We start from the raw sequence: 20,728 nt of genomic DNA, 5'->3' as shown, positions 1-20,728 counted from the left end.
CCACTTGACGTATGAGAGTGAGTCCAGAGACGTCTTCGGGGAAATCGCGAACAATCGGAATGTCGGAAAGTTGCTTTTCTTCGTGGGCCTTTGTAGTGACATGGGCTAAGAAAGCGACATACTTCTTGCGCAAATAACATTGGGCTTCAAGGCACGACATGAGATTTAGCTTTGAGAATGGTCTTTCTCTGGCGACGTTTAGAATTACGCCACCTTTGATAGGGATACGAATAATCTTCTCGAAACATAGAATTTCGGCATGGTTTAGAGAGAGCCAATCCATGCCAATGATGACGTCGAAGCTACCCATTTGCATCGGAATGAGATCAATCGAGAACTTTTGCCTGTGACATCTGCCCTGATCCGACCCGACCCAGGTACCCGTTTCTCTGACCCGATCTCTCTTTTATTATTTAATATTTATACTTATATTTTACTTTTAATAATAATATATATTTTCCTTCCCGCCTCTTTCTCTCTCTTTCTTTCCGCCGTCCCCTCCCTCTTCCTTCTCTCATTCCGCCTTCTTTTCCCTCTTGTCGCCGTCCCGCCCTTAAGCCTTGTTTCCCTCAACTCTTTGCTTGTCCTTTGGTTCTTCCCGCCTAAGGATGTCTGCAGCTCCACGCGCCAGACTCCTTACATGGAAGCCTGCGTGAAGACATCTTGTTCCTGCGATGCGTGAAGAGGACTCTTCTCGCAGCGCGCTAAGAATGCATGTTCTTCCCGCAATACGCTAAGAATGTATGTTCTTCCCGCGATGCGCTTAGAATTCTAGTTCACGCAGCACGCTAAGGATGTGATTCTTCCCGCAGTGCGCTAAGGATTGTTGTGCCAGCCTTCGCGCTCGCGCACTCAGCCTTCCCGCGCTTAACCCTTGTATCTTCTGTTTAAATCTAGCCGTTTGCTTTTGTGTTGTCTTATTTTTTGAGCCGTTGACCTAACCCATCTAATGTCTGAATAGTTACTTTCGGCGCAGCATGCGCACCAACCCCATTGGTTGACAGATAAAGTGACTGACATAATCTTTTGAGATCTGCTTTTGCCATGCTTGACCAGTACCTTTATCTGATCCGCCCATGCTTTTTACTGTTCCCTGTCAGCTTTATCTTGCCCCCTGCAGCTGCCATATCTTTTGATATCTTTTGCTTTTGGAATCTTTTGCTTTTTGAGATCTTTTCCCCTTTTCCTAGGGATTGTGTTCCCTAGGGTTTCTCTATAAATAATAACATTATTTTTCCTAACACTACACACACAAAACACTTAATCTCTCCTGTTCTCTTGCTCCTTGCTCTCTCTGCCGTCTTCCTCTCTGCCTCCGTCTTCCTCCTTGTTCTTCCTACTTTTCCGGTAATATATATTATAATTTACTTATTAATTATGCTAACTTATAATCAAGACTTAAAACAAATCATTAAAACAATAATCTTATTTATAGGTTAACTTGTGCTTGTTTAAAGTTGGTTCTTGCTTTATCTATCACCGCATCGTTTATCAAGTGAGTTATCTCGTATCTAATCCCTTTTTGCTTTTAATGTTTTGGGATGTTCATGTGTTCATACAACTTAGAGTCTCAAACTTGTTTATGAACTTTAGTCGCGCAGTATCCCATGTGTTGCGGACGTAGACTTGGCTGTTTATTTGTATGTGTGGATCATTAACCGTATGGACGGTCTATTCCGCAGTTTTCATGGTACCATTAGATGAACACGGGAGAACATTCGTTTATGATTTTCTCTTTTGTTTACACATGCACAGTTAGTCTTGTTTGTGAGCTCAATTGTGAGCACTGGCAGTCTTGTCTCTTAGAGTTGGTCCCGATCAGATTACACCCTTGTTGAAAACCAGACATACACATGTTGCGCGCAGATTTATTGTTATCTATGTATTGTATTAAACTTGATTTCTCACCAACACGCAAGTGTTTGACGTTTATTTTAACACATGTTCAGGTTTGCAGTAGCTGTTTTGGAGCTTGTGGACACGTAGGACGTTTTTACTTTTGGACCTAGAATTAAAATGTATCAAGACAAGTTAATGTTGTTTGAATGTTATAATTTATAATATATTGATTTATGTTTGATTTATGTTCTTTATTTTCCCCGCTGCGCGTGCGCGATAAAATGTGTATTAATAAATATTGACACCAATAGTGTCACGAGTAATGAAACAATATGTGGCGCCCCGATGTATAATCCGCCTTTGGTCGGGGTGTTACAGATTGGTATCAGAGCTCGTTGACTTTAGGATAGGTGGTTAGACGTAACGGCCTAGAATACCTAAGAGTCCCTTCTCGCGCATGAGAGAAATCTCATGTTTGCGCGCTTATTGTTAATTACTCGTTATTTATGAATATGCTCGCGCCTGCGCAGGATATGATTTTATGTTTTATTCCGCGATATTTCGATTTTTGTTGAATTTCGATTTTTATTGATTTTACTTACATATTCGTTTGTTGGATTTGAAAATCCGAAAAGTCATGGTGATACATGAATAGTTGATTTTCAATTTTCATTTACGATTATGTTCTGAGGTTGGAGACTTGAAAAGTCATGGTGATACATGAATTGTCAACCTCCAATACTCATTTTCTTGTATGTTTTATATTGAAGATTGGAAAGTCATGGTGATACATGAATCGTCAATCTCCAATACTCGTTTACTCGCATATTTTAAATTGGGAATTCGGAAAGTCATGGTGATACATGAATTGTCGATTTCTGATTCGAATTTGTTACCTTTATTAAGTCTGCATTTTGGGTCATTTATTTTACTTTAACTTTTGATAGTATCTAACTCTGCGAAACCAAGCTTTATAAAGTTAAACTTTGCGATAAAAACCAAGATATTAACTAAAATTAAAACTTTTATAGAATGCCTCCGCTATCTCACCGATTTCAGAGAAGAGAAGCCTCGCGCATGCGTAGACAGCAACGTTCCCAGGAAATGGCCGCCACAATAGCCCAAGCTTTGAGCCAAAACAATACCAACACCTCGAGTTATAACATTAAGACATTTAATGCGGGTAACCCTCCAAAGTTCACAGGTCTCGAAGGAGCCACCGTGATGCTCCAGTGGCTCGAGAAGATAGAAAACACTTTCCTTCACACCCAATGCCCCTCAGACAGACGAACCCTGTATGCTTCCAGTGTCCTGGAATCCAGAGCGCTTACATGGTGGAATGGAGTAGCTCATGCGCGTGGCGCAGAGGCTGCTTCTAGCATAACATGGGAGGAATTCAAGGAAATTCTTACGCGAGAATTCTGCCCTCCCAACGAAGTTAAGCGCCTGGAGGAAGAATTTTGGAACTTGAAGCAGTACAGCGGTGAAGCGCGCGAGTACGCGACGCGCTTCCACGAGCTAAGCTTACTGGTCCCTCACCTTGTTACCCCTTCACGCCGAGCAATCGAGAAATTCCTTGGGGGTCTCCCCATGGAAATTCAAGATTCTGTATGGGCCAGAAACCCAGTTACCCTCTCTGACGCCATTGAGTTGGCCGCTGTGCTCAGCGACAACCATGTCAGAGCAGGAACTCTGTTCCTGCGGGGAACTGAGAAGACCAAAACCACCAAAACTGTCCCTGAACCCGCAGAAACCAAACCAGAACCCTCAAACCGTAACAACCTCAAGCGCAGGCGCAAGGCCTATGCGCTTACCAACCCGCCCATTGTCCAGCAACCCGTTTACCAACCCCCAGTTTACGCGCCTAACCCACTGTCAACCTACTCAGCACCTCCTGCAGTCCATAACTATGCCTTAACCAATCCAGCACTCCCTGCCCCGCCAACTAAGAAACCTTACACAGGAAACCATCCCTTTTGCCCAACCTGTAGATTTCACCACCCAACCCAAACCCCGTGTCGACTTTGTAACCGATGTGGCCGTACTGGTCACACTGCTGAGAACTGTAGAGTCCCTCCCGCCAATCCAATTGCGCCAACACCACCAGTCTACCCGCAGAACCCACAACTAACCTACCAAAACCCACGACCCAGATCGTGCTTTAACTGCGGTGATCCCAGTCATTTCCGGAACGCGTGCCCGAGACTGCAAGTGCAAATCACACAAGCGAATCCGGTGAACCAGATTTCGAACCAAGTGACGCGTGGACGAGCTTTTAACATAACCGCGCACCAAGCGCAAGCGAATAATGACGTAGTTAATGGTACATTTTTGCTTAACGGATTTTATGCTTCTGTACTTTTTGATACTGGCGCCGATCGAAGTTTTATCTCTCGCGCCTTCGAGCAGAAGCTTGCGCGACCGCGCAACGATTTAAAAGAAGATTTTTCAGTTGAATTGGCTAATGGTGAAATTATTTTAATTAACTCAGTAATTAAAGATTGTACGCTTAACCTTAACGAAAACGATTTTCTGATCGACCTCATCCCTATGCCTCTTGGAAGCTTTGATGTTATCATTGGTATGGACTGGCTCTCGCATAATCGCGCCGAAGTTAATTGCGCCAAGAAGTTGATTCGCATTCCTCGAGAAAATGGTGATCTTTACATTTACGGCGAAAAACCCTCCAGTGGTCTTAAACTTATGTCTTGCGCCGAAGCCCAAAGACTCATGCGGAAGAAGTGTATTGCATTTCTAGCCCATGTGGTTAAACCCGATGAAGGAAAGAAGCTTCGCGATATCCCTGTTGTGCGTGATTTCCCTGAAGTTTTTCCTGATGATCTTCCTGGTATCCCTCCCGCTCGTGAAGTCGAGTTCCGTATTGATCTTGTCCCTGGTACTTCCCCCGTGGCTAAATCTCCTTACCGTCTTGCACCCGCTGAGATGCAAGAATTGGCCAGCCAACTCCAAGAGTTGACTGCTAAAGGATTCATTCGCCCTAGCTCTTCGCCCTGGGGTGCTCCGGTGTTGTTCGTTAAAAAGAAAGATGGATCGTTTCGCATGTGCATTGATTACCGCGAGTTGAACAAACTCACCATTAAAAACCGGTATCCCTTACCGCGTATTGACGACCTCTTTGATCAACTCCAAGGTGCCTCCTGTTTCTCGAAGATCGATCTCCGTTCTGGTTATCATCAGTTGCGTATCCGCGATGAAGATGTTCCGAAGACTGCTTTTCGAACTCGTTATGGCCATTTTGAATTCTTGGTCATGTCCTTCGGTCTAACCAACGCACCCGCCGTTTTCATGGATCTTATGAATCGGGTGTGTAGGCCTTTCTTGGATAAATTCGTGATCGTGTTTATCGATGATGTTCTGGTGTATTCTAAGACCAAGGCCGAGCATGAGCAACATCTCCGATTGGTATTGCAAAAGCTTAGAGCCGAGCAACTCTATGCTAAGCTTTCCAAGTGTGAATTTTGGTCTGATGAAGTACAGTTTCTTGGTCATGTTGTAAACAAGATGGGTATTCATGTCGACCCATCCAAGATTGAAGCAATCAAGAACTGGATTACGCCATCCTCTCCTTCTGAGATCCGTTCCTTTCTGGGCTTAGCTGGTTATTACCGGCGCTTCATTTCGAACTTCTCGAAGATCGCTTTGCCTTTAACAGCTCTGACGCACAAAGGTAAACCGTATATTTGGGGCTCGAAGCAAGAAGAAGCCTTTCTAACGCTCAAGCGTTTGTTGTGTGAAGCTCCTGTTCTTGCGCTACCTGAGGGTAATGATGATTTTGTCGTGTATTGCGATGCATCCAACCAAGGTCTCGGTTGTGTTCTTATGCAACGAGGCAAGGTTATCGCTTACGCATCAAGGCAACTCAAGGTTCATGAAAAGAATTATACAACTCACGACCTCGAACTAGGTGCAGTTGTTTTTGCCTTGAAGATCTGGAGACACTACCTTTATGGTACTAAGTGTATCCTCTACACTGACCATAAAAGCCTTCAGCATATCTTTGATCAGAAGGAACTTAACATGAGGCAACGCCGATGGAACGAACTCATCAGCGATTACGATTGTGAGATCCGGTATCATCCTGGTAAGGCTAATGTGGTAGCCGATGCGCTCAGCCGAAAACCCTGCCAACTTAACTGTATCTTGCCGCGCACCCAGCTTCACTTCGCGTCGATTCAAAGCAACCTTGAATCGCGTATTCGTGACGCGCAGCGCGCATCCATTAGTAATGGTAACCTTCGCGCCGAGTTAGCGTGTGGCGCGGAAGCGCTCTTTGTCCCTAATCTGAGTGGAATTCTCTGCTATCTTAATCGCATCTGGATTCCCTTTGATGAGAATCTTCGCGCTGATATCCTGAGTGAAGCGCACAAATCTCGGTATTCCGTTCATCCTGGCGCTGATAAGATGTACAAGGATTTGCGCATTACTTATTGGTGGCCCGGTATGAAAAAGGATATTGCTGTGTTCGTAGCTAGATGTCTGACTTGTTCTAAAGTGAAAGCTGAACACCAACGCCCATCTGGTTTGCTCGAACAACCAGAAATTCCTACGTGGAAGTGGGAAGGTATAGCGATGGACTTTATTACCAAGTTACCTTTGACAGCAAGCAAACATGATAGCATTTGGGTAATAGTGGATCGATTGACTAAGTCTGCTCACTTTCTGCCCATTCGTGAAAACTACCGTGTTGAGCATCTCGCGCAGCTTTATGTCAAGGAAATTGTCTGCCGCCATGGTACTCCTTTGAGCATCATATCCGATCGCGATGGCCGTTTTATATCTCGCTTTTGGAAATCTCTCCAATCTGCACTAGGAACTCGCTTGGACATGAGTACGGCATATCATCCCCAGACTGACGGTCAGTCTGAGCGAACTATTCAAACTCTTGAGGATATGCTCCGATCTTGTGTTCTTGATTTTGGAGGTAATTGGGATTCGCACCTGCCTTTGATTGAGTTCTCTTATAATAACAGCTATCATTCCAGTATCGGTATGGCCCCATTTGAAGCACTTTACGGTCGTAAGTGCCGCTCCCCGATTTGTTGGAGCGAAGTGGGTGAAGCTCAAATCACAGGACCCGAACTTGTTCAAGAGACAACTGATAAAATCGCCAAGATCCGTGATCATCTGCTGACTGCCAGGAGCCGACAGAAGAGTTACGCAGATCGTAGGCGAAAGCCTCTCGAATTTCAAGTTGGTGATCTTGTTCTCCTCAAAGTGTCGCCTTGGAAAGGTGTTGTCCGCTTTGGGAAGAAAGGTAAGCTTGCTCCTCGTTATGTTGGTCCATTCAAGATTCTCGCGCGTGTGGGAAAAGTTGCCTACAGACTTGACCTGCCGCTCGCGCTCAGTAATGTGCATCCAACGTTCCATGTTTCCAATCTCAAGAAGTGTTTAGCTGACGAGAACCTTCACATTCCACTTGATGAAGTTCAAGTTGATGAATCTATGCATTTCGTTGAGAAGCCTGTTGAGATTATGGATCGCGAGGTTAAGCAAACCAAGCGCAGTCGTATCCCTATCGTGAAAGTTCGTTGGGAGTCCAAGCGCGGAGCCGAGTTTACATGGGAAAGGGAAGATCAAATGAAGATCAAGTACCCGCACCTGTTCTCTGCGCAACCTACTTCGAGATAAATTTCGGGACGAAATTTCTTAAAGTAGGGGAGACTGTGACATCTGCCCTGATCCGACCCGACCCAGGTACCCGTTTCTCTGACCCGATCTCTCTTTTATTATTTAATATTTATACTTATATTTTACTTTTAATAATAATATATATTTTCCTTCCCGCCTCTTTCTCTCTCTTTCTTTCCGCCGTCCCCTCCCTCTTCCTTCTCTCATTCCGCCTTCTTTTCCCTCTTGTCGCCGTCCCGCCCTTAAGCCTTGTTTCCCTCAACTCTTTGCTTGTCCTTTGGTTCTTCCCGCCTAAGGATGTCTGCAGCTCCACGCGCCAGACTCCTTACATGGAAGCCTGCGTGAAGACATCTTGTTCCTGCGATGCGTGAAGAGGACTCTTCTCGCAGCGCGCTAAGAATGCATGTTCTTCCCGCAATACGCTAAGAATGTATGTTCTTCCCGCGATGCGCTTAGAATTCTAGTTCACGCAGCACGCTAAGGATGTGATTCTTCCCGCAGTGCGCTAAGGATTGTTGTGCCAGCCTTCGCGCTCGCGCACTCAGCCTTCCCGCGCTTAACCCTTGTATCTTCTGTTTAAATCTAGCCGTTTGCTTTTGTGTTGTCTTATTTTTTGAGCCGTTGACCTAACCCATCTAATGTCTGAATAGTTACTTTCGGCGCAGCATGCGCACCAACCCCATTGGTTGACAGATAAAGTGACTGACATAATCTTTTGAGATCTGCTTTTGCCATGCTTGACCAGTACCTTTATCTGATCCGCCCATGCTTTTTACTGTTCCCTGTCAGCTTTATCTTGCCCCCTGCAGCTGCCATATCTTTTGATATCTTTTGCTTTTGGAATCTTTTGCTTTTTGAGATCTTTTCCCCTTTTCCTAGGGATTGTGTTCCCTAGGGTTTCTCTATAAATAATAACATTATTTTTCCTAACACTACACACACAAAACACTTAATCTCTCCTGTTCTCTTGCTCCTTGCTCTCTCTGCCGTCTTCCTCTCTGCCTCCGTCTTCCTCCTTGTTCTTCCTACTTTTCCGGTAATATATATTATAATTTACTTATTAATTATGCTAACTTATAATCAAGACTTAAAACAAATCATTAAAACAATAATCTTATTTATAGGTTAACTTGTGCTTGTTTAAAGTTGGTTCTTGCTTTATCTATCACCGCATCGTTTATCAAGTGAGTTATCTCGTATCTAATCCCTTTTTGCTTTTAATGTTTTGGGATGTTCATGTGTTCATACAACTTAGAGTCTCAAACTTGTTTATGAACTTTAGTCGCGCAGTATCCCATGTGTTGCGGACGTAGACTTGGCTGTTTATTTGTATGTGTGGATCATTAACCGTATGGACGGTCTATTCCGCAGTTTTCATGGTACCATTAGATGAACACGGGAGAACATTCGTTTATGATTTTCTCTTTTGTTTACACATGCACAGTTAGTCTTGTTTGTGAGCTCAATTGTGAGCACTGGCAGTCTTGTCTCTTAGAGTTGGTCCCGATCAGATTACACCCTTGTTGAAAACCAGACATACACATGTTGCGCGCAGATTTATTGTTATCTATGTATTGTATTAAACTTGATTTCTCACCAACACGCAAGTGTTTGACGTTTATTTTAACACATGTTCAGGTTTGCAGTAGCTGTTTTGGAGCTTGTGGACACGTAGGACGTTTTTACTTTTGGACCTAGAATTAAAATGTATCAAGACAAGTTAATGTTGTTTGAATGTTATAATTTATAATATATTGATTTATGTTTGATTTATGTTCTTTATTTTCCCCGCTGCGCGTGCGCGATAAAATGTGTATTAATAAATATTGACACCAATAGTGTCACGAGTAATGAAACAATATGTGGCGCCCCGATGTATAATCCGCCTTTGGTCGGGGTGTTACATTGCCCATTAAGGGTGAGCGTGCAATTATGGACGACGGAGTCAATAACGATCGAACTACCGTTAGCTATCTCTACCGTGAATGGTTTAGACAATTGACTACGGGGCACATCAAGTATGTACTCAAAAATCAACGGAAATGAAACTCTTATCGGCTCCCGAATCAAATAACACCAATGCATGATGCTTGTTAACTAAAAACGTACCGTTCACCACATCGTTCGAGTTTCGGGCTTGATTAGCATTAATGGTGAAAGCTCGCCCTTGGGTTCCTTGAGGTGCTTGAGTTTGAGATGTTGAAGCTTGAGGGGTTGGAGCTTGGTAGGCTTGCATGAGCATGGGTTGAGCTTCAGGGTTTGGTGGAGGCATGAGTTAGGGTAATTGAGGTTGGTAAGTTTGAACTTGGTAGGCTTGGGAGGTGTAGTAGGGTTGTGGGGCAACATAGGCTTGATGGGCTTGAGCGAGTCGAGGACACGCGTTGCGTAGGTGGTTTGGATCACCGCAGTTATAGCAAGCCCTAATGGTGTTAGTGATTGGAACACGAGGGATGGCTCGGTTGGGTTGGTTTGACGGTGCGAACCGCGGTGGAGCGGCTTGCACTCGGGTTGCTTCTCGGCAATATTGGGTGAGGTAGCCGAATCGGTGGCAATTGGTGCGCACTAGGCAAGTGGATTGACCCGGATGGTGACGTTGACAAGTGTTGCAATACGGGTGTGGGTCGGTGTATGGTTTCTTGGTTGGAGGGGCTTGTTGGGCTTGTGGTTGGGCTATGACATAGTTTTGGGAATTGGGCTTTCGTTTGTTATTGCGGTAATGAGAGGAGTTGTGGTTGTGGTTGTTTTTGGAGGATTCGGGCTTTGAGGATTCGGGCCTTGAGGATTCGGGCTTGGACTTTTTAGTGGGTTCGGATGCGGGCTTATCATTGGGCTTCTTGGAGCCTTTCCGCGTCAAGGTCCCAGCCTTAACGTGGTTTTCGGTGAGGGTACCGGCTAGAGCAATGGCATCACGAAGTTCCTTCGGGTCACGACTAAGGACGGAATCTTGGATTTGCATCGGCAAACCCGTGATGTACTTGTCAATGGCACGCTCCAAGGGAGTGACCATGTGTGGGATGAGGACGCCAATTCGTGGAACCGATCGTTGTAAGCGGTATTATCACCTCCCTCTTGCTTCAAATTCCAGAATTCTTCTTCTAACTTCTGGAGTTCATATTTTGGGCAGAATTGGTCTAACATGAGCTTCTTGAGGTCATCCCATGGCAAGGCCATGGCAATCTCAACCCCAAGGTCTCTCTTTTTGCTAGTCCACCAAGTAAGGGCACTAGATTTGAAAACACTTGATACATACGTGGTCTTCTTGTCATCCGGACATGCAGAGTGGAGGAACACGCTTTCCATATGCTTGAACCATTGAAGAAGGGTTGTAGCACCCTCAATCCCAAAGTAATCGGTTGGGTTAGCATTGGTGAATTGCTTGATAGTGAAAACATTAGGGTTTGCGGGAACAGTAACGACATTCACGGCTTGGAGTTGAGAGATGACCATAGGGAGGGCTTCCACGATTCCCTTCATAATGTGAGACGACATGCGACGGCCCGAGTTGCTGACGTGTCATTTACGGTTGATGAGACTAGAAGACATGCTGCAAGGATAAAATGTGTAAAATTTATGAGACTTGGGTAAATGTTGTAAATGTATGAGTTTGTATAAGTTGATACTTGTGAATTCTAGTTAACAATTTGAGATTGATTTTGTGGTTGAGGTTGAGAATGAGGTCATTTATGAGATGTGATTTTATAAGTGTTGACGTAACGAGGAATAATAAATAAATACATGAATAAATAAATAGTTAAATCATAACTTAAAATTGAAACATGGGGTTTCATTTGTTGGTTAGGATTTCATGAACCACCATGGTTCCTTCCAACGAAATGAAAATGTCAAAAACCAAATAAAATTGATTAAAATGAGTTGTGAGGGGGGTTGAGATAGATGATTGAAGTACTTCGGGAATCACCCAATATTTGCGTACTTCACTCAACTATTCAACTAAAACACAATACGGAAAACCGAGTTTAGCCACGTATCACCGTGAATTCGGTTATAACTTAAGGATGTGATCGTTACATGACCACATTTGATACAATGAGGGTAGTATATTCGTGAACGTTTGGTGTGATACGCTTTGGCCTAACAAGTTTCACACTCACACCTCACCCTCCAGGAAGGCAACCAGGTCTCACGGTTGATCGAGATGTTTGCGCATTGCACTTCCTTAGGCTCGCAAGCCTTGGTTTCAAGGGATTGGTGTACAGGTGTGTCCCCCTTACAGTTACTACGTATCCGTTACACGAATCATCCTCAAGGAGAGAGGAGTTAAAAGGTGGGAATTCTTAAGGAATTTCCCGATTTAAAAACCGTCATAAAATTTTGAAAAATGATTTTGAGGCATAGCCTCGGAATAAGTGTGTGCTTTCGTGTACAATTGTATATGATAACAATTTAAATAAATTAAGCTATGTACAACAAAAATTTAAACAAATAGGGTGCACGTATAGGGACCCTAAGCATGCTACTAGGTCGTTACGTCTAATCACCTATCTTATAGCCTTCGGCTCTGATACCAATCTGTCACATCCCAACCTATGGCGGAATATTCCGGAGCGCGACATTATTGTACATAGCTCAAAAGAACTAAAATAAATCTACGTGTCAATATCTAAATTATTAAATTCATATTATTCAAACACGTAAAGCACAATCATTGTTTCAAAAGAAATTACAACTAAAAATGATAGAAATAAAGTTCATCGTTATTCATGCATCATAAGGTCCAACTACTCTTTAATCCCTTGATTCTTCATCCAATATTCGGTTTTTGTTTGTATTATATAACCATGATTTTTTTAATTAGTTATTTTAGACTTGAATATGATGAGCAGTAGCGGAGATGACGGTGATGCTAGATTGTTAGGTAGTATGATGAAGAGAGTATAATGATTAATGAATGAATGACATACATGATACACATACCTGATTGAATAAATTAAGTCACTTTTAGTATTTATTTTATGTAATATGTAGTTAGGGTTGAGGGTTCGGTATGGCCGGAACTGAACGGTGGTTCAGAACCGCTATTGTGTGTTATTTTACAGTTTCCGGTTTTCACACTAAATGGTTCCTGGTTTGGTTCCGAGTAAAACAAAAGATTCAAAGATGTGGAACCGAAGAACCGGAATATTTATTAATTTTTTATATGAAATTTCCAATACCCATTTTTTATACCCTTATGGGGTAACTTATTAGTCGGCATTCATTCAATCATTCTTTAGTTAAAAATCTTCCTTCTCTGCGTTCAATGCCTAGCAATATAAATTTTGATTCGAGCTTTCAAGCTAATATAATCTTATTTAATATATCGTCACCAAAGATTTATTGAACTTTAATAATTAATTTTTAATCAAAAATATAATGGATGCTCAAGTTGTAATATAAATTAATTTTATCGCAAAAGAATACATATAATTATATAAATTTGTTTTGCATCAACATGCACATTGATGGAAGACTTATAACCTTTTGTGATAGTTTTTGCATCAATTTGAAAATCACCTTTTGTGGCTTAACCAATTATTTTTCTGTTACGGTGATTCTGGAACCGAACTGGCCGATTTACCATAATAGGGTCCGATTCCGGTTCTCTTTTTGTTGGCTCTATATTTGTTTAACTAGGTGTTAAAGATGTTTAACACTTCGGTTGAAACATAACCATCAAACCCCTTTAGTTATGTTATAAACGATTAATGCATTTTAACACGAGTTTAATGATATGGAGTCTCTAGTGGTTTTCAAATATATAAAACTAAATAGCATTCACATCTTTTTCTTCATCTCTGCCTATATAATTTAACTTAAAGATATTATTTTCTTTAAATTTTGTTTATATATAAAGTATCACACATCTCATCCTATATTTCATTATATATCTTATACCCACTAACACCTATTTTATTATTTTTTTTCCCTCGTCCCAAAATTTTGTAAAGATGGTGAATAGTGAATATTTTTTAGAGAATAACTATGCATAAATCTGCAAATGGTAAAGATGGAGATCAAGATACAGATTCTACTGTGAACGTTCAGAGTTGGAATAGTATATATATATACACACACGTATAAATCTACAAATGGTAAAGATGGAGATCAAGATAGAGATTCTACTGTGAACGTTCAGAGTTGGAGTAGTATATATATATATATAATTAGAAGAAAGCAGTTACCTCACATATTTACTATTTCTTTTATTATGCACATAGTAGTTGTACCTTCACCTTTGTATTTAGTAACCTAATGCTATCCATATATTTTTTCTATGAAAAAATTCTCAAAATAGCATTTTTTAGAGAGAGTATTCTCAAAGTAGCCCTTTTTTTCCTTAGAATTATTTAAAAGGAAAAATTCTTAAAATAGCCCTTTTTAGAGAGAGAAGTCCTAAAGTAGCCCTTTCTTCCTTAAAATCTTTTATAATTTGGACTGTCAAGACGCATTGGGAAAAGATAAAAAGAAATATGAGATTTTGAAAGAAAGTCATGTAAAAGACGAGATTTAGGGAAATAATGTCAGTAAAGTCTAAATTATTTGTAATCTTGGAGCAAAAGTTCAAATTTTTCAAAAAATTTTTTACTTAAAAAACCGTCTTGAGAGACTATTTTTTTATGTTTCCTACCTTTCCCGTCCATATTTTTAAATTCTTGAAAAAATATATTTTTTACAATTATACCCCAAAACCACCATCACCCACTTGAACCACCACCACCACTACCGCCACCATCCACCGCCACCACCCACCCACCCACCAACCGTCCGCCACCACCATCCGTCACCACCCACCACTCACCGGAAAACAATGACGTCTCCACACCTCCAGAAATACTCCGGCTCTAAAGTAACACCACCACCCTGTTTCTGGGTTTCTCCGTTCATCTTTCAATTCAACAAAACCCATGATTTCTTTCATCTTTCCCACATGGCTTCTCACTTAATTTCAACAATCACAAGTTTTTACACTCTGTAATTTGTGGTCTGAAACATGGATGGCGGAACAAGGGAATCATAAGCCCAAAAGATTGTATCAAACCTGGAAAGGAACCAATGTAAGTTATTATTATTAATTTTTTTTTTAATTTTTGGGTTTGATTCTTTTGATTTTGAAGTGATCCGGAACTCTGTAGGTATTAGAAATGATAATATTTCTGGCTTTTCAAATGATTTATTATTATTATTATAAAATTATTTAGTCTAATTATCTAACATCAATTATTTTGAGTAAAGGTGGTGATGGTGTTGGCAGTGGTGGTGGTGATGGTGGTTCAGGATTATAATTGTAAAAGATATAATTTTTCAAGAATTTAAAATTTTGGACGGGAAAGGTAGGAAACATAAAAAAACAGTCTCTCAAGACGGTTTTTTGAGTAAAAAAGTTTTTGAAAATTTTGAACTTTTGCTCCAAGATTACAAATAATTTGGACTTTACCGACATTATTTCTCCAAATCTCGTCTTTTACCTGACTTTTTTTTGAAATCTCGTCTTTATTTTTATCTTTTCCTAATGCGTCTTGACAGTCCAAATTATAAAAGATTTTGAGGAAAAAAGGGCTATTTTGGGACTTCTCTCTCTAAAATGGCCTATTTTGGGAATTTTCCCTATTTAAAATTTGGACTACCAAGACGCTTTGAGAAAAGATAATAATATAGGGGTAGCAGGCCAAATTTCTAAAAAAAGTCAGGTAGGAGACGAGATTTGGGGAAATAATAAAGGTAAAGTCCAATTTTTTTTGTAATCTTGGAACAAAAGTTCAGGTTTTTCAAAACTTTTTTTTTCACAAAGCCGTCTTGAGAGACTGTTTTTTATGTTTCCTACATTTCCCGTCCATATTTTTTACAATTATACCCCTGAACCACCACCACCTTAAACCACCACCATCACCGACGCCGTCGGCTGTAACACCCTAGGCAAATCCCACATCGGCCGTGGACAGAAGAGATCCTTGGTTCATAAGTAAATGGCTCGCCTCTTAAATCACCAACGCGTTTTAGGCTTAATGGTAGTGGACGAGAGGAGATCTCCACAGTTAAGCGTGCTCATGTGGGAGTAGTAGCAGGATGTGCGACCTCCTGGGAAGTCTCCACCTGGGCAACCAAAAACAAATCCCTGAGCTCTTCGTGGACAAAGCGGACAATATTGGTGGTGTGAGGGCCGGATGTTACATCGGCTCCACCCCATCACCACCATTTCATGGATCTCCCCCGTCGCCTCGTCGGGTTTTTAAGAGTTCAGTAGTCCTCCCAACCTTTTGACCATCGTCGCCTCGTCGGGTTTTAAGAGTTCAGTAGTTCTCCCAAGTAGGGGATACTATGACATTTGTCAATTTCGGGTTATTTTATACTTGTATTTTTAATGTAAACCCGACCCGTTTTGTATCCCAAACCTTTCGATATTATCAAAATGATAAATTTTATGTTACATATTTGTTTTATAGTTGTTGGATCTAAAAAAAACACCCTTTTCGGTTCTTAAAATGCCCCGAAAATGCTCAAAACGAACTCCAGGGACTAAAGCTATCAAAATGGAGACTTAAAGGACCCATTTGTAGTTTGTGCTTTCTTGGGTCTATAACCAACCCATTTTTGTGCAACACCGTTTATGAAAGACCCATTCAACTTACACTATATATACACACTCATCTTCTTCATTTGTGCTTGCTCATTTCCTCATTTCTCTCTCAAATTCTTGAATTCTAAAGTTGTTCTTCATAAGCTAATATTTCATTTTAACTAACTTCTCAATACTTAAAGCTTGATGTTACAACATATATATAATATACACTCCTTGTTTACCTTCGGTCTTTCATTTCTCCGGTCTCAGCCGATTGAAATGTCCGGCTAGTAAGGCAAGGTTACATGGAGGACTTTGTAGTCCTTGTTTATATATTTAACAAATCTAACCATATAACTTGTTATACTTGCTTAAATTCTGCATATTTTAGTTTATTGTTCATATTTTTCAAGTTCCATGGTATTGGGTATGTGGTGACTAGCCTCAGTTTAATCCCGAGTTGAGAACCGAACCAAAAACCAAACTTTTGTTTAAAAGCTTTATTGTTAACTTTTTGAATGTAAAACTTGAGTATTATTATTTATAAGTTATTTTACAAGTTCCATGGTAATTGGGTATGTGGTAACCATCCTCGGTCTTATTCCGAGTCAAGGACCGAACCAAAAAAACCGAACTAAACCGAGTTCACTCGCTTAAGACACACAAGTGTGTTTTTAGCCACCAAAACTCATATTTTTCTTCAAGATTATATTTTTAATCAATTTTAGTTAATTTCTAAACATACTTGGCATGTCGGTAACCAACTTGATCTTATAACAAGTTCGGACCGATAAAGTCGTATACTCGCTTAACGAACGTTAAGGTTATTCACAATAGAACTACATACTTGGTTAAGTCTATTTTGATTTTTATAAAGTTATCTCATAACATTTATTATTTTGGGAAGTTAACTTTGAGCTTGGTCAATTATCAAGTATCGAACCGACAAACCTGAACACTTGTTTAAACCTCGTTTTGGAATTCTGATAACCAAGGGTTTTATTGCATTTTAACCCACATTATTACTTAACAAAGGTTGAGTAAAAAAAAAAGAAAAAAAAATGAATAGAATACCGAGACCCGGTTTCGAGTAAACTTATTTTACAAAACTCGTTTCTTTAATTTCTCAAATATTTACATTTTAAATCCTAAACTTTATTTATTTACTTTATTTGTCATGTATTTTATTTTAAACCCTTCCAAGACTACCTACTAACACAAGACCCGTTTAATATAGGTCTTGCTCGTTAAACCGATCTCTTTGATTATTCACGACACTATCTTTCAAGTTACTTGTTAATGTGAGTACTTTTTCATCCCCCGTTTTCCATCTTTCGTTTTGGGGTGGCATTGCATACTTATTCAAATTCAAATGATGTATACTTGAGTCTTAAACCACAACACTTATTGTATATGTTTACTTAAATAAATGCTCGATTTGGTGTTATATGTTTTACATGATTATGTGCAAATTCTTGAATGCTAAGGTGGGTAGCTTCATCAAAGTATGATCATACGTTAATTCCGAGTATATATATTATCCCCATATAGAAAGGTGTCGTCAATGTATTCTTATTGACGATTTCATTATTTTCGTCAATGTATTCTTATTGACGATTCGTCAATGTATTCTTATTGACGGTTTTATTATTTAAATTGTTGCTATTATTTATTGTTTTCATATACTAGTTGTGGATTTCATACTATATACTTATTGTCCAAAACTATGAAAATTGCTCACCAACCTTTGTGTTGACAAACTCTATTTTATGCAATGTTACAGGTTTGATGTTAGCTTGATTTGATTACTTGAAAAAACTTATCATCTTGGCTTTATGATATTAGAAAATGAAAGAACAAGTTATTTGTTTATCTATCTATTTGGCATTTTGTATGAACAATTGTTGTGTTATTATATGGATTTAAATGAGTTGTTTAAATATTGTAACTTTATAGTGTCGTTGTGCAATGAGCAATCATGTCGCGCCTCGACGTTTCCGCCTTCATTGGTCTGGGTGTGACATGAGGGGCCGGATGTTACAAGTGGTATCAGAGCCACTCCTGTGTCGTTCGGGATGGTGGGGCAAACCTCATTAGAGACGGTGAGTCCCCGGGGGTGTCGTGAGGTACACCTTAGGCAAATCCCACATCCTAGATTGGATGGTGGGGCAAACCTCATCGAGGACGATGAGTCCAAAGGGGGGGGGGGTGTTTGTAACACCCTTGGCAAATCCCACATCGACCGTGGACAGGAGAGATCCTTGGGTCATAAGTAAATGCCCCGCCTCTTAAATCACCAACGCGTTTTGGGCTTAATGGTAGTGGACGAGAGGAGATCTCCACAGTTAAGCGTGCTCATGTGGGAGTAGTAGCAGGATGCGCGACCTCCTGGGAAGTCTCCACATGGGCAACCAAAAACAAATCCCTGAGCTCTTCGTGGGCAAAGCGGACAATATTGGTGGTGTGAGGGGCCGGATGTTACATCGGCTCCACCCCATCACCACCATTTCATGGATCTCCCCCGTCGCCTCGTCGGGTTTTAAGAGTTCAGTAGTCCTCCCAACCTTCTGACCATCATCTGAGATCTTAAGGGTAGTTGTGACATTTGTCAAATTTCGATTCGTATTTGTATTTGTAAACCCGACCCGATGGGTCGTTTCGATGTATTAAATGTTTTAATAAAGTGATTCTCGACATTTAATGTTCATTATTCGTTGTTCATTGTTATAAATTCCCGAGCCTTAACGTACGAGTAAACGCATAAATAATCCAAAACCGAACACTATTTAATTCGATTATTTAGTTTAGGGTTAAAAGTGTAAAATTTGAAAACTTATTTTAACTTAAAAGAATTTAAAATTTCATTTAAAAGGTTATGAAACTTGAGGGACCAGAAATGAAAATAATTCAAATTATATTATTAAAATACCCAACCCTAGCCGCCCCCCCCCCTCTCTTCCTCGTTTTTCCGGCCCGGTTTTCTGGCCACCGGAAAAACGGCTCCGGCCGCCTCCAACCTTCCTTTAAGACTTTTTTTTATATAAAATAAATTATATAAAACTCAATTATCTTCGTAAATACACCCTAACAACCTATTTAATTATCGTATAACAACCTATAAATCGCGATTAATACCCGTGATCCTCGCCGGAAAATCTGGATAACCAAATCAACGAATTAATGCGTATACGCTCCACCCCGTAGTATAAATAGAACCCAAACCTTCGTCACAACTTGCTCATCCTCTCCAACCCCCCCTCTAATACACAGATTTTATGTAATTGGGAGATTCTTTAATTTATTTTCCGGTAACCGGGTTTCGACCAAAACGATACATTATAATGTAATTGTTATATGCTTTTTAGTGTTGATGAACCAACAAACAAAACCCCTAAACTTAATTGAGCAAACATGGAACAGAATCACCAATTGAAATTCTAGGGTTCTTCTTGAAGAAGATGAACCTGAAGTATATTATATATATATATATATATTCTTATGTTTTCAATGAATGTAAACTCAGCTCAACTGGTTAATGCGTATGGATAACAAATAAGAGACCCGGGTTCGAAACCCGGGTCACGCATGCCTTCCTTCTTTTTTTTTATATAACATATTATTATTTAAACAAAATTATTAGAAACTGTTATTATATTTAAACAAGGGAAACCAAGCATAAACGAATGTTCACCCTAGCTCAACTGGTTACACACTGCACATGTAAACCTCAAGACCCGGGTTCGAAACCCGGGTCAGCCATATTCCTTTTATTTAATTTTTCACCTAATTAATAAATCCTTTTTAATCATTAAAAATCAAAATAAATTTATAAAAAACCTTTTTAAATTAAATAAAAATTATGTAAATTAACTATAAAATATAACTCACCATCTCACCCTTAAAAACCAAGTTTCTCGTTTTCATAAGCCGCTATTAAAAATCATTTAATAATTGCAAAGTAAACTTTAATTCTCTAAAAATCGTTTTGTTAAAGCAACAATTATATTTTCGACTTATAAACAATAGTTCAAGCTTTCGAACATATAAATTTTGTTTTCTCGCCATTAAAGTGCTTAAATTGTATTAATAACCAAGTCGTCGTTAAAACATAAATAATAATATAATAATCTAAGAGCCATAAGATTCGTAATAAAATTATAAAATAATGACTAAATTCTAAAAATTATTCGTGCAATTAATCAACTTTAGAATCCCGTTAGAATAGCCGTTAAAAGTCGTGTTTATTCTTATTTATAGTTCGTACGGATTGACCGCTTCGGTTTCCTTTGACACCTTCAAGTTATTCTTATTCCTTTTTCACTACAACTACTAAGGTGAGTTTTTCACCACCCCTTTTTAATTTTTTAATGTTTTGGGGTAGCATATGTATCCTTATGAAAAATTCAAGCATTGTTTCTTCTATTACAAAACTACAATTCGTATATGAACTTGTGTGTTACTTGTATTACTTGCACGAATATTACTTGCACGATTGGGAAGCCTCATTAAGTATGATCATACGCCCCCCTTTGCACTCTGGTCCATTTGTACCGAGTGAAAAAGGGCCTCATTATCCAAGTACGTTGGTTGTTACCAATTGGAAAGGACCTTACTTGCGCGATTATCCAAGTACGTTGGTTGTACCAACTGGAAAGGACTTGCTCGTTTATCACATGTCTATGA

Source organism: Bidens hawaiensis, unplaced genomic scaffold, assembly GCF_021521415.1.
Source record: "Bidens hawaiensis isolate Kalapana, Puna unplaced genomic scaffold, B.hawaiensis_p1.1 tig00002477_1, whole genome shotgun sequence".
NCBI lineage: Eukaryota > Viridiplantae > Streptophyta > Magnoliopsida > Asterales > Asteraceae > Bidens > Bidens hawaiensis.
The sequence above is the reverse complement of the archived record's forward strand: the minus strand, read 5'-3'. Positions refer to the sequence as shown.